The sequence below is a fragment of the Crinia signifera genome, chromosome 19, assembly GCF_055691185.1.
Source record: "Crinia signifera chromosome 19, ASM5569118v1, whole genome shotgun sequence".
NCBI classification, from domain to species: Eukaryota; Metazoa; Chordata; class Amphibia; order Anura; family Myobatrachidae; genus Crinia; species Crinia signifera.
Window position 1 is genome coordinate 115,819,762 of NC_139226.1, and position 13,736 is coordinate 115,833,497.

At 45.5% G+C, this 13,736-nt stretch overlaps 1 long non-coding RNA gene across 1 annotated transcript; it reads left to right on the forward strand.

Moving 5' to 3' along the window:
• Nucleotides 1–256: 256 nt before the first annotated feature.
• LOC146042924 (uncharacterized) lies at nt 257–12,961 on the forward strand. Its single transcript, XR_014464062.1, has 3 exons — nt 257–822; nt 6,936–7,119; nt 10,868–12,961. It is a non-coding gene; the product is annotated as an uncharacterized LOC146042924 (long non-coding RNA).
• The last annotated feature ends 775 nt before the right edge of the window (nt 12,962–13,736 follow it).

Sequence of the window (13,736 nt, forward strand, 5' to 3'; positions counted from 1 at the left end):
TCAGAAAGTGAGAGATTTGGTGAGAAATCTCCAGTTTTTTTAAAGCGGCAATCATTTATACCGCAAAACCAGTTTGATTTTGCAGTGTAAATGATTGCCGCTTTAAAAAACCTGGAGATTTCTTACCAAATCTCTCACTTTCTGAATCTCTCATCCTATTAAATCTCACCCGTGATGTGATGACCTTCTGCAGTCACTTGCTGGGGACCTGTAATTATTTTTATTGTCTGATGGGGTCCCAGAGCAAAATAGTTTGAGGACCCCTGGTCTAGTGTATATTGACATATACCAAATCTCGATATATGCTCCCCCTCCCCATCCTCTATTTCTACCATAGCCTCTAGCTCTCTCTTCCCAATCCCTTCATTGAAGGATTACCTATGTGGCTGGATATGACATCTTTAATCCAGGTCCCAGGTGCACCCCGTAATGCACTGTTTTTGTTATGTCTCCTCTTTGCGGCTCTTTTTGAGCCAGCAGAGATTGTTACACCATTTTTTTTCTTGTTATGCGGTTGTTTAATATTGTTCTAAGGACTCAGGTGCGTTGATCGCACTACCAACAATAGTTATTGTATTTTTCATGTCATGTCATGTTTTTGTATGTCACACCCCTCCCCAGTCTTCCCTCTGCCTTTCCTCCCCTAGATGTTACTACAAGACTTTACACCTGAAATCGGTATTTCTTTTGAAGACGACGCCCCCCCCATCCAGACACGCATGACTGAACTCAGATTCGGGCTCGTTCAATGTGGATGGTTTTCACTCTCCAGTCAAGTGATGCAAAGTCATGCTGTATCTCCGTAAAGCTGGTCTGAATGTGGTATGTATCCAGGAAACACACTTACTTCCCCCCGAACTCCAGAAACTGCAATTTTCAAATTGGAATTGCAATTCTAGCCTTAAAAAATATTCCAATAGAAATTATAACATCCCAAATTGATCCAGAGGGAAGATGCTTACTGGTATCCCTGACTACATACAACAAACCATTTGTAATATGTTCCATATACGCCTCAAATAAGTACTCCAAACCTTTCTTTAAACATATTAACACTATGTTAATGCCATACAGAACCACCCCTATGATACTATGTGGCAATTTTAATCTAACAGCCCATCACATATTAGTCAGATCTTCAATTCCCTCACTCAACAGACACAACCCTAAATTCGGTATCCACTTTCTACTCAAATCCTTAGACCTGGTAGACGTGTGGAGAGCTCTCTTCCCAACCCATAGGGAATACACTTGCATATCAGCAGCCCATGGAACATTCTCGAGGATTGATTATCTTTGTGTGTCTGAAGGCCTTTTCCCTCAAGTCATTAATGCTGAAATCCACCCCATCCTCTTATCCGACCATGCTCTCATACATGTTTCCATACAAATATCTAAAGAAATCTCGTCATATAAGACATTGAGATTCCCGGCTCACCTTGCCCACTCCCCTCACTTTACTCGATTATTAGAAGTTGAATGGTCAGAGTTCTACTCACATAACAAGGAAATCCTTTATATACTGGATGGCAGCAAAAGCAGTCCTCAGAGAAACCATTATCAGAAATGAATCCCAACTCAAAAGACAACAGTCTCATAAATATCTCCAACTCCAAGAATCCCTCACTAAGGCCTACTCTACATATATAGCCCTTCCGTCCTCCTCCAATACACTAGCTTACTTACAAGCAAAATCTTTAGTAGAAGACTCGTTACAGTCCGTGACTGTAAAAATACAATTCACTTCAAATTATCGCTTCCACAAGTTTGGGAACAATACCAGTAAATTACTTACCAACATTTTAAATTCTACTAGACCCCCCCCCCATGTTGGTACACCCTCTTAAATTCCCAGATGGCTCCCTGACCACATCTAATGCCCAAATCTCTGAACAAATGTCCACTTTTTATAAGGCAATATACAGTATTCCTCACAGGAATCTTCCACAGCCACACCCCTCCCGTCCTCAGTCCCCCCCCCCCCCCCCTCGCAGCAGCCTGCTCAAACCCTCTGGCCCACCCTTGTCTACCCTCAAATGCCCCCAGAATATATCCCCTCCCTCACAAATCCCATCTCTTTGGAGGAGGTCAACAAGGTTATTAAATCACTGAAACCATCAAAAGCCCCAGGTCCTGACGGATTCTCCGGAGACTTCTATAAGATGTTTTCGGACAAAATTGCACCACTACTGGTCTCCGTCTTTAACTATATACTATGTAACGGATCCCTTCCACCCCATTTCAGTACTGCCATAATAAAAGTGCTGCCTAAACCTGGTAGAGACCTATCTAAACCTGTCTCTTACCGACCCATCTCATTATTGAACTGTGACTATAAGCTTCTCACAAAAATTGTGGCTGATAGGCTGAACCCAATATTACCACATATCATTCACCCGGATCAACCCGGTTTCAGTACAGGCAGACAAAAATGTAAGAAAGGGATTAGCAGCTACCCAATCCCTCTATTCCAGTGGTTCCCAAACTGTGTGCCTAGGCACCCTGAGGTGCCTCAGGACACTTGCAGGGGTGCCTTGGGTTGGTGGACCAAGATCAATTCATATTATTAATGGTCAATGTAACAGGGAAAACTAGTGCTGGTGGCTGCCAATCATAATATATGTGGACAAACAGAAGCAAATCCTGTCCCTCACCAGATAACTGTGATATATAAACACAATGCACTTAATTTAATTTTTTTTTTTCTGAATTTCTCGATAAGAAGCATTTGGCCTAGGGGTGCCTTGAAAATATTTTGATGCTCTAGGGCGCCGTGATTCAAAAAAGTTTGGGAACCACTGCTCTATTCTAAAGAATGCTCCGATAATCCAAGCCTTATCCTATCAGTAGACGCTGAGAAGGCCTTTGACCTTGTCCTATGGCCACATCTCTTTGCCTTAATGTCTAACTTTGGCATTCCTCCCTCCTTTATTGAATTTATAAAGAAAATTTACACTAATTCTTCCTCCCAAATTGCCTGTAATGGTTATCTTTCACACACACCCCCCCCCTTCCCTATGCAGAGAGGTACCCATCAGGGCTGTCCACTATACTCCCTCCTTTTTGCCATTGCAATCGAACCTTTAACATTATTTTGGAAGGTTTGGGTAGCTAGCGCTCACCTCTCTGGTGTATAATTTATGTACTGGCAGTGGGTTACACGTGAGGAGACCTACCTCACAGAGAAATTGCATACAAAAAGGGGGTTTATGTAACCTGTGCTCTTTTCAGGACGTGTCATACAATCATGGTGTGTGTTGCACTTATTGATGGATTGGATTGGTAGATTGCTAGATTGATAGATTGGATTGCCAGTTGTATGAGTAATGAAAATTTACTTTATTCAAGGAATGACAAAAACGGTGGTTAGGTTGCAGGGGTGGGGCAACAGGAGTGGCAAATGCTGGTCTACCTCACAGAGAAATTGCATACAAAAAGGGGTTTATGTAACCTACGCTCTTTTCAGGAAGTGTGATACAATCGTGGTGTGTGTTGCACTTATTGATGGATTGGATTGGTAGATTGAAAGATTGGATTGCCAGATTGTATGAGTAATAAAAATGTTTACTTTATTCAAGGGATGACAAAAAACAGGGGTCAGGTTGCGGGGGTGGTGCAACAGGAGTGGCAATGCTGGGCTATGCTGGGTAGGGTAGGACTGGTAAGTGGGGGTTAAAGGGGTTAAAGTCAGCGGTAATGAAAGGGTACAGTCTTGGTCGGATTATGCAGGTTCAAGTGGCGCGGGAGGCTGGCGTCCCGTCCCACCTGCTGTACACTCTTACCTGACTCCCAGGTCCCTCGCTGTCCTCTCTGTAGATCTTTGCCCTGTATAAGCGGTGTCTTGCTTCCTGGTTCCTACCATGGTGCCTCTGGGCTTCCAACTTCTGCCGGGCACCGTGCGCTTGACTCACCTATTAGGGAGGAGACTTGTTGGATGTGCTGTATCTCCTACGCGTGTCGGCTATCCTTAGCCTACTTCAGGGCTGATTCATTCGAGATTTTGCTGATAGAGCCGAATGTCTTAAAAAACAGTCCCCAGACAAGATTATGTACCAGTGGAAACTGCTTGGCAGGATTTAAGATGAGCTTTGTGTACCAAGCCTGTCTTGCAATCTCCTGATTTTAAGAAACAATTTGTGTTACAGATGGATGCCTCTGGGCCAGGATTAGGAATAGTCCTTTCCCAAGAGGTAGATGGAGAGGAGAAGCCATCCACTATGTTATAGTAAATTATTGCCCAGAGAGCACAAGTACTCAACTGTAGAGCAGGATGCTTGGCCATTAAGTGGGCAGTTGAGTCATTAAGGTATTATTTATTCGGACAAGAGTTTTTGTTGGTCAGAGACTATGCACCCTTACAGTGAATGCATACAAATAAAGAGTTGAATGCTCGTGTGACCCGTTGGTTTTTGGCATTGCAGCCATTTAAGTTTGAGGTAAGGCATCATACGGGGAAAACGCACCTCAATGCCGATACCCTTTCCAGGAGGTTTGTAGGTCCTGATCCTCCAAGCAACCCTATGGTGAAGCTAAGGGAGGAGGAAGAAGGCAAGGTGGGCAACCTCTGGAAAGTGGTGGAGGGCTGTGTACTGGGCAGATGACACAAGTAGGGGTGGACAAGGCCAAGAGCTACTCTGAAAACTGTGTAGCTTCACCAGGGTGGTTGAAGCTAAGGGGGAGTAATGTGGCAGAGTCAGCATTCCCCCACATGAAAGTAATGTGGAGGATCCAGATCAAGTTTATGAAGCAGTAGCAGAATCCCAGCTATAATCAACAGCACCTGGGATTTTCTGATATAAGGGTTTCCAGGGCAGAGTCACCTTGCTCTTAATGGAATAGCTACATAGCTAAATAAACAACAAAGGTCTTCATCTGAGTCCCCGTGTTTGTGATCCTTGTCACAGGATGTTGAACTTTTCATGTGTTGACCTTTTTCACATTGACCTTTTGTTTGTGTCAATGTCAACTTTGTACATGTTGACCGTTTGGTGTTGACCTACTGACTGTTGACCTAGACATTGTCTATCAGTCATCGAGATACCGATTATAAAACACAAGTCCAGCTTTCAGTGTAATTACCATGCCATTATAGGGAACCTTCCATACATCATAGCGCATCAACTTGCTAACAGATGACAGCTATGCATATGGATCCTCAATTATATGATGAACAGTGTAATTAAGTAGTTTTGTTAAACCATGGTTGATTGAATTAAACACGGATCTCTTCAGCTGTATACTGTGATAGAAAATTAACACATTGGGGTATAATCAATGCAGGGGGGAGTGGCTGACGCAAGCTATACGGCAAACAGCGCCATTAGCCAACCATCAGTATTCAATGCCCCCCCTCACTCGCCATTTCCGTGGTGGAAACGGTGAAGCTCGCCGCTATATGCAGCAGACTCCCGGCAAACCTCACCATTCTGGGGAATTCTCACCGTTAGAGGGCGGCGAAGATTTTTCCAGAACATAGAATATGGCGAGCTCGCCAAGGGCATTGAATACTGCCCATTGCCTTATAGTGCCCATACACTAGGACGATATTGCATACAATCATTCGATTTTGACCACATCGGTGGGATAAATCGCATGATTGTATGCACATCGAATGTGTCCCCCGATGCCGTACGCGGCCACGCTGGTCGAATCTCGCATCTGAAGATATTATGTGCTGCACATATTTATCGCATCACATGTGCGATCGTATGTAGTTTTAAACAAATGCAATTTATCGTAATGTGATGGGCGATTTCAGGCCACATGGGGCATGGGATTTACTGTATTGCATAATTGTATGCATATCTAATGAGGGAAAAAGCACTTCAGATGCGATTTATCACACGGGGAGCTTCAAGGGAAATAGAAGTGTGTTATCAAATTGCACTCAATCGCCCTAGTGTATGGGCACCATAAGTATTGCCGAAACTAAGGAAACCTATTATTCTTTTGTTTGATCTTCCTCCTCTCCTCTTACCTTGACAACGACCCACATGTCAAAACGCATTGGCATGTGAGAGTGTTGGTGGAAGTTTGTGGGAATATTATATACAAACTTCATACCCCTGGGGAGTCCATGGTCATGTTCGACATACATGTAGATGGACTGGCACCAACTTCAAATGTTTGCATTTTATGCCCTTTAAAGATAAACACATTGTTTACATACTTGCCTACTTTTGAAAACGGGTTTCAGGGAGATTATAGTTGGTAATAGAATTTTTTCAAAGCGTCCCCATTGAGGGGACGTGTCATGCTCCATCCAAAGGGCGTGTCTAGTTCCATATATGGAGAGATTGTGAAAAGAGATTGTCAAAGAGGCATCTAGAAGCGTGGGTGTGTACTGCTACATCTGAGTGGAATCTTTTAAAATGACTTATATCCAAATGTAGATGAGCCCCAAAGCAGTTAGTAATATATACTATACTTGGTAAAGTGCTGGGAAATGGTGCTGATGATACAGTGTAAATGTATCTGTATCTCATCCTTTTTCCCCCAAAAAATGTAACAGTGTAATGTGGGCTCGGTGACATGAGGGAGATTGCTAGACTAATGAGGGATAGAGGGAGATTGCTGCTATGTCAGGGAGGCTCCTGCAGAATGCAGGAGGGGAGGCAACTATGATGTAACAGTGTAATGTGGGCTAGGTGACATGAGGGAGATTGCTAGACTAATAAGGGAGAGAGGGAGATTGCTGTTATTTCAGGGAGTCTGCTGCAGAATGCAGGAGGGGAGGTAACTATGATGTAACAGTGTAATGTGGGCTAGGTGACATGAGGGAGATTGCTAGACTAATGAGGGAGAGAGGGAGATTGCTGTTATTTCAGGGAGTCTGCTGCAGAATGCAGGAGGGGAGGCAACTTTGATTGTTTATTAAATGAGGTAATGCACAAGGATCAGACTTCCCTTTTGTATTTGATTCCTTTTTATTTTAGATGCTTCAGCTGTAAATTTCAGAACGTTTTCTGCAGTCACTTGGAGCGCCAGCAGGACAGATAACGGTAAAAGAAAGAAGAAGATTGTTCGTATCGAGAGAACTTTTAAGGTCGAGTCAACATCAGTCCTTGTCTAAATTACATCAAAAGCTCATTATGGATGCCTTCAAATTACTGAAAGAATGTAAGTGCAATACATAAAAGATGAAGGTAGATTGTTGGATAATACAAGTATTGCATACTGTACCTTTCAACTGTATTGATTTTCTCAGGACGGTCCCATTTTTTTTAGATGGTCCTGACAAGGCTGCCAGTGTCCCGCGGTGTGTGTGTGTGTGGGGGGGGGGGGGTAGTTGGGAGACCTCCCTGCTACCCACAGCTATACTGAATAGAGCAGGGAGTAATACATGCTGTGAGCATATTCATAGAATCTATTATTTATTTATTACAAGTTATTTATATATCACACTCCGTACAGAGGAATTTTGAACATTCACATCAGTCCCTGCCCCAGTAGAGCTTACAATCTATATTTCCTATTACATGTACACGCACACACAGACATTCTAGGGTTATTTTTGTCTAGCCTACCAGTATATTTCTGTACTGTGGGAGGAAACCGGAGTAACCAGAGGAAGTACGGGGAGAATATACAAACTCTACACAGTTAGGGCCATGGTGGTAATCAAACCCATGACCTCAGTGCTGTGAGGTAGTAATGCTAACCATTACACCATCCATGCTGCCATCTATTCAATGAGACAGAGGGACTGCGGGCATGCCCAGCAGCTCTCAGAGCACTGGCCATGTCCCCTACAGCAGGGGAAATGGGGCGTGGCCTAGTGTGAGTGCTGCAATTGTAGACTGAGCCCCTTCTTTACAAGGCCACACCCTCAATTTTCAGGCACACGCACATATGTCCCTCCTGCGCTGGACCCAAATTTGGGAGATATGTAGTTTCTAAACTCCTTATGTGTTGGTGGGGATTCAGTATTGAATCCCGGCGGACGGGATCCCGGCGTTCAGAATCCCGACGCCGGAATCCCGACAGCCGAAATGCCGACAAGGGGGGGGACGTGGATCGCCCCCCCTTGCGGGCTCACTGCGCTCGCCACGCAGCGGGCCCGGTGCCTCGATACGCTCGGCACACTAATTTATTCTCCATCCATGGGGTGTCGTGGACACCCCAGGAGGGAGAATGTGTCGGCATTTCGGCGGTCGGGATTCCGGCGTCGGGATTCTGAACGCCGGGATCCCGACCGCCGGGATATTAACTGCATCCCATTGGTGGGGTCCCTGTGCTACATGGGGAAGGCGAAATGTGGGCCTTTTATATATGTACCCATAGGGGCTAGAATCATATGACTATGTTATAAATATTTTATCTTTTTAATAGTTAATGGGGCCTTAGGGCTTTATTGGTGTTGAACCATTTATATTTAATTGATGTCCACCATACTGTGAGGGGAAAATTTACTAAGATCGAATGGGTACAAATGCACCCATTCGTACTTATTTGATGTGATATACAGCCGGGACCTGGTGCCCGGCAAATTTCCAAATAGCCGAATTCAGCTTATTTGCCATTCCTACGAACGGCAATTTCAGCTGAATTCGGCTGTAGGAATTAGTTCTATCTAATCGGCTCTTTTACTATCATTCATGCGAATTCAGCAGTAAAATTTAAATATGACAGGAAATTACTCCTCATTTTGCAGGCGTATTTGACTGAAGCCTGCATGGATCATTTAGATCCATGGATCATTTAGATCCATGCAGGCTTTTCTGTGTAAAAATAAGAAAAATAAATAACTAGTAAAAAAACTGTGTAGGGTCTCCCCTCACAAGCATAACTAGCCCCCGGCTCTTTGAGCTGGTCCTGGTTGCAGAAATACGTGGGGGAAATTGTTCGCTCAAATGCAATTGGCAGTGAGTTCAGGAAGCGGGGGTCAGAGGGCGGCTGGCGGTGGAGCAGGGACCAGAGTGCGGGTGGCTGTAGCGATGGTGGTGGAGCGGGGACCGGAGTGGTGAAGAACTGTGAAGGAGCACTGGTGGGGCTCAACGGCGGCAGAATTTGAAAAAACAATTTAAAAGACTGGGCAGCCCTCTGATTGGCTGAGAGCTCTCTCTCAGCCAATCAGAAGACCACCCACTCTTTGAAATTGTTTTTTCAAATTCTGCCGCCACCACTGTGCCCTGCCTCCGCTAGCGCTTCTTCATAGTGCTGCACTTCACCGCTACAGACCCAACTCCACTGCCGCCAGCTCTCCGGTCTCTGCTTCACCACCACCCGCCCTCTTCCAGCACCTGATGTGGCATTGCAGATGGCATAAATGGAATGAAAATCTGCCAATTTATGGGCGCTAATGACAATAAACCAATTGTTCCCATACACTTCAAAATTCATAAAAATGGTCGTTCAGACAAATACCAACTAACTGTAGGCTCTATAAGCTCTGATGATGTATAAGACACAAGGCTATGGGCTTGCCTATGTGCTGGTCACATGTTCGGTATTAGCATATATGTGTTTTGGTGATGCGTTGAACACTGTGGGATCTCTGACTATTGGACAGTCCCTACTGTCCTTTTTTTGGTTCTTTTAATGATTGTACTTTTAAGAATTTTGTTAACTAAGGTGGGAAGAAATGTCTCAACTTTAGGGGGATATTCAATCTCCCGCCGCCATTCCCGATGGGGGAATTAGCAGCGGGGCACTATTCAATGCTGTATTCCCCAATCGCATTGAACAGGGATCTCGGCAGTCTGACACGTTCTGCCGAGAAAGGCCTGGAACTGTAGAGCAACTCGCCACATTCCGACTGCTTCTCGTGGCCACACCCTCTTCTTGGCGCTCAGCAGCAGGGACATTGAATCCCATCTGCAAAATCACTGTCAAGCCGGCCAAGAACGGGACAGGGTCACGGCTGTCGGGCCAGCCCGACAGTCATGACCCTACATTGAATACCCCCTTAGCCTTTGTCAAAGTTCATTATTATGTGTGCACTCGTGTTCATTGATTGGGTTTATGGGATGTGCCACTTTTACAGGGACATCAGCACAACATTTATGGAATGGGTTAGGCAAGTTTGGGAGAGAGGATACCCTGGTTTGTGTTGACCTGCCAATGTATAACTCTATGGGACACATTTATCAATGAGTGATCTTCTTGAAATCACTCATTACGAATGATAAATAGCGCACCAATCAATCATTGACAGGTAGGCTCTGATTGGCTGGAACACTATTTAACATTCTTAATGAGCAATTACAAGAATGTCACACATTGTTATTATTACTAGGTTTTTGCTTTGTTGTTAATTAATAATGAAAAATAGAAATATTTCTAGGGCCAAGATTTCTAAGGACTTATCAGTAAAACCTGGGACTATCCAAAGCTTAACTTCATAGTGGGCGACATGTACTAAGCCTTGAAAAGTGATAAAATGGAGAGTGATAAACCTCCAGCCAATCAGCTCCTACCTAGCATTTTTCAAACAGAGCCTGTGACATGACAGTTAGGAGTGTTTTATCCCTCTCCATTTGATCACTTTTCAAGCTTAGGGATATGATTCAGACATGTTCATTCGTTGTCGATGATCGGGGGTTTGCGCTTGCGCGATTATGCTCATGCGCAACAGAGGAACTCCCAGTGTTTTATGATGTCAGCCCCCAATTCGTCAGATAGCAGGCATCTGAAAAGTAAGTCTACATACACATCCCCTCGCATACTAGTGAGAGGATTTGGTTGCCAACGGGGGGTGTTGTGTTGGGTGGCATTTACCTGCAATTGCACGCAGCCTAGCAAACCCGGCTGAATCAGGCTCTTAGTACATCTGGCGCAGTGTGAGAACTGTAATACTAACATAGTCTAAATTTGCTTTAAGCAAGATGAGATGTAAAACATTCCACCATATGTCTTCTCTTCACAGGTGGCATGGACGAAGAAAGGGCACTATCTATATCAAACTTCCTTAGTGGTGCTGATCAGCCTCAGGATAACGTAACCTACATTATGTACCATGGCACTACATTGGAAGCAGCCAAATGGATCCTCCAGCATGGTTTTAATAGATCATCACCACATACAACTATGTTAGGCGCAGGAGTCTATGTCTCCAGGAATATAAAGAAGGCCGAGGCGTACCCCCTTGCAGATAAAAGAGACCAAGTTATTTTGAAGCTGTTTGTAAATGTCGGCAAAGTCATAAAAATAGATCGCCAAGGTCATCCTATGCAGAAAACGTGGCATGATTCTGGCTATGACACGGCCTGGGTTCCACCACACTGTGGTATGGTCAGCAGTGGACTAGAAGAGTGTTGTGTTTGGGATCCGAACAGGATCAAGGTGCTTGGATTTGAAAAAGATTCATTGTGGCAGGTGATTGCATTTCTTATAAATGGCACGAAGTAAAAAAGGGCTAATAATATACAGTATACATAGAAATCAAATGTGATGCTGTACATTGTCTTCATTATGTCAAGCACCATGTATTACTATCTATCTAGTATTTCACCTACTTCTTCTATATAAAGCATACTTGCCGACTTTTTAAAACTCCTCTCCGGGAGAAGCCCAGAGAGAAGTGAAAGGGGGGCGGGAAGAGGCTACGTTGTGGGGGCGGGGCGAGGCTGATGTCACTAATACCCACCCCCATGACCGGCAGCAGCATCAATTTGCAGGTCCGTGGATGGTGGGCGGGGCTAAAATGATGCAAATCGTGTCATTTTAGCCCCGCCCCCTCCCTGCGGACCAGCGAAATTTGGAGCTTTAAATCGCGGGGAAGAGGGGAGCCGGGGCTGTAGGGAGAATGCGGGAGACTTGCCCACCTTACCAGGGGGCCGGGAGGGGGACCCGATTTCCGGGACCGTCCCGGCCATTCCAGGAGGGTAGGCAAGTCTGATATAAAGTTAATCATAAACTTTAAGTAGTCTAATTGCAAGGACATCTATTTGTGTTTACTTACATAGGAGCATTTAGAGTTAGGAGAAAATATCAAAAAAGCGAAACAAAAGTGGAGCAATTTGCGTACAAACCATGCGGCAATGCAAGGAATGCAAATGTATGTATTTATTTATTGTGGCATGCAGGGACACTGCTGTTGGCCTTTTGCATGTAATACTGGGCATCTTTGTGCTAACACTGCAGCTTATAGTAATGCTAGGAAATTCTTACCTTCCCAACTCCAAATCTCTCTACCCCGGGGCCCATAATGGATAATGTTTTACTCAGGGTTGCCTACTTTTCTATTCTCCTCTCTAGGAGAAGCCACACTTCAGGGGGCAGGGCTTGAGCATGACATCATCAAGCCCTGCCCCCAGGGTGTGAAATAACTCCAGATCTCCATGAAGGGGGCGGGACTAAAATGATTGACATTTTAACCCCACCCCCTCCTCAGAGACCCGCAGGTTGCAGTATTTAAACGCAGTGGTCGAGGGCAGGACACCGCGATGGGGGGGGGGGGGTGGTCCCTCAGTATTTTTGAGAGATTCCCACCTTTCCAGGGGCCCGGGAGGGGGATTATGCGCCTGCAGCAGACTCTCCGAGAACTTTGCATATTTGTGAATGTGCACACACAGTTATGGGCCTTATTCTGATTGACTCAGACAGGTACACATTCGTTCGGATTGCGTATTCCAGCTCAGTGCGCATGCGTTAAATACGCAAACCATACAGCTTAACCCCCTAAGTGGAGCACTAAGTCCCCAAGCCCATTTGGCTACGTATTCATATATCTATAGTAAGTGTTTGACTTGCGTGCATCCACCGTTATTTTGGTAAATAGTTTTTGCTGAATGCTTCCCAATTTATTTACATGGATGCATTACAGAAGAGGTAGTTAACATACAGCGCTCCAGCTACTGTGGAACTACACATTGCAGTTTGCCCTGTCCAGCATTAGCAATCTCTAACAGCAAAACTGTGGCAAAGCATGCTGGAATGTGTAGTGCTACAACAGCATGTTGAATAATGATGCATTACATTGGTTTTATAACTGTTGAATACTCTTATTATATTATATTGACTGAATTGGTCTATCTGCCTTCTGCAAAAAAAAGATTAGCGTGGCGAGCGCAGCGAGCCCCACGCGGGGACGCGTATACCTTCACAGCTATCCGCGTCCCCTGGCGGGCTTCACAGGTGTCAGCGTCCGCTCGCCACGCTTCGGGCTCGGTGCGTGGCGAGCGGACGCTGACACCTGTGAAGCCCGCCAGGAGACGCGGAGAGCTGTGAAGGTATACGCTTCGGGCTCGCCACACTAATCTATTCTCAACTCCACGCCGACGTGGATAGTGGGGGTATGAAAAGGTCGTAGGACGCGTACCGCTGTGCTCGCCACGCTTCGGGTGGGCGTGGATAGTGGGATTTACACGGTCCACAGCTGTGGCGTCCACTAGTGGCACTGAGGGTGGGTTTCAGGCTTCTTAGCGGCTATCTATGTGACTCGAGATTCAGACGCAGTTGCGTCTGAATCTCGCGTACAGTTTAGAAGCCCCGGCATCGCTGTGCCGGGATGTCCACTTTAACATACCCCCGTTGTCAGCGGTGCCCAGGCGCTGCCTATTTCACTGTGGAACTACAAGTGCCACAGTGACATTGACCTGTCAGCGCCTGGGCAGCGCTGCTGCTGCTGCTGGCCGGCCGCGACGCTGTTTACATACAGCTAGAGCGGCACAAGCTCAGTCAGACAGAGCTAGAGCGGCACGCGCACAGTGAAACAGAGCCTCTGGCAAGCTGCCAAGTTTCATAGCTAGAGCGGCACGCGATCCTCTGCACTTCCGGCGCCGTGAAACTACAGA